This window comes from Aplysia californica, unplaced genomic scaffold (genome assembly GCF_000002075.1).
Source record: "Aplysia californica isolate F4 #8 unplaced genomic scaffold, AplCal3.0 scaffold01576, whole genome shotgun sequence".
Classification (NCBI taxonomy): domain Eukaryota; kingdom Metazoa; phylum Mollusca; class Gastropoda; order Aplysiida; family Aplysiidae; genus Aplysia; species Aplysia californica.
The window spans coordinates 29,644-31,295 of record NW_004798846.1 but is presented as its reverse complement, the minus strand read 5'-3'; the positions used below and the strand labels follow the sequence as shown (position 1 = coordinate 31,295).

The window sequence follows — 1,652 nt, the reverse complement described above, 5'->3', positions numbered from 1 at the left end:
GAAGTGAGGGAGGTGAAGAAGGAGGGGAGTGGGGTGGGTGAGGGGGGAAGGGGCAACAAAGGAAAACCATTATTGTCCAAAAATATATTATTGACAGAAAATATTTCTTTTTGTTTGTCCGAGTAAAGAGAAACATATCAATACAATAATGATCATTTTGTGCCGGGAAAAAGTAAGATAGACAGACAGAAACAGTAGAGAGAAAGTAAAGAGGAAGGACCTACCAGAGGCTCCCTCCAGCCACCCACTTTAGTCTGTTCACAGCACTTTTTCGCTTCTCACACACAGTTTGCATGCATACGCATATTATATGGCCTACGTCGCTGCTTACCAGAGACACTCATGGGTGGAAAAACTTGTTACAAAAAATAAATTTTATAGCGAACACATTTCGTTTTGATCTAATGAAAAAGTGTGGTGTTGCGATTAAAAGAAAGGACGGACTAGCTTTAAAAAGCGGAATTGTCCCAGCTCATGGGCGATGTTAACCTTTCTTTTAAAGCTATAGAAATAACCCACTTGGACTTTTTATTAGTTTTTATTACGGTATTTTCTGGAAAACAGTTAACATTATGTTTTAAAAATGTTAAACTGTTGGGGGGGGGGGGATACACCTGAAGGCTATCTCGCTTATTAGTGCACCAAATTTTACCAAATGTCACACATATAACATGCATAGTACGGAGTCTTAAAATCCGCAATCAAACTTTAGAAAAAGTTTCGTTTCCATGGATACGACGGCCATATCGGATTGTGTTGACATGTCTTACGCAATGAATAGCGCACTTACTTTTCATGGAAATTGACTGGGGATTTTTTTGGGTGCATGTTAGATTAATATTAGATCTAAAAGTTTGCCTGTTGATTTTTCCCTAAACGAATTAGAGAACGAATTTAATTAATTTTTTCCTGAGGTAGTGTTCAAGTTTGCACAAAAATCCGTGAAAACTCACACTCCAGACACCACCAACAAACATCTTTACCATATATTTAAAAAAAATTCAACAAAACAAATTTTTAGTATGACATCTTTTCTTCATTCTTTGAAAATTTCATGAAGATTGGATAAAAAATTGTGGAGTTACTTTTAACAAATTACAGAGAAAAATCGCGTTATGAGAAAACGGCCGATAAAGAAAAATAAAATGTTGACTTTATGAGGAAATTTTAAAGGTGGTGACAAACATGCAAGGTATGGGAAGAAATAAGAGTTTTGGGGTTTCTTATGCGATGAAATAGTTGTAGGAGAGGCTGGGGAAGCTAAAAATGCCTACAACTCAAATTTCATAATTTGGAGCGTAAACGGGACTTTGGGGGTATAACACCCCCCCCCCCTAAGACAGACCGGAGCAAGTCAAAGTTACAAAGCTGGAGAACTTTTGTTCGATAGTTGTGGAAACAAATTGTAATTGGCAAAAACGTTGCGCCACGAATTTTGGACAAAACTATATACAGACTGGCGTCTTCTGAGGTAAAACGCTTCGCCGTCACACGCGTGACACGCAAGTTTGGTTCTTCAGTGAAGATAAATATGTTATATTTATGGAGTATCTTGTTCTTTCTGCTGGAATGTAAATGAATACCTCACAGCACCGGTTGGCCCTAACAGGCAAGGTCGTTGGCTGTCTCCGAATTGAGATATATATATATAT

General features: G+C 37.8%; 1 protein-coding gene across 1 annotated transcript in view; it reads right to left on the bottom strand.

Annotated features, from left to right (window-relative positions):
- Window positions 1-1,652, bottom strand: part of LOC101856865 (vitamin D3 receptor B) — a gene marked incomplete in the record, with an annotated part of 12,415 nt that overhangs the window by 816 nt on the left and 9,947 nt on the right.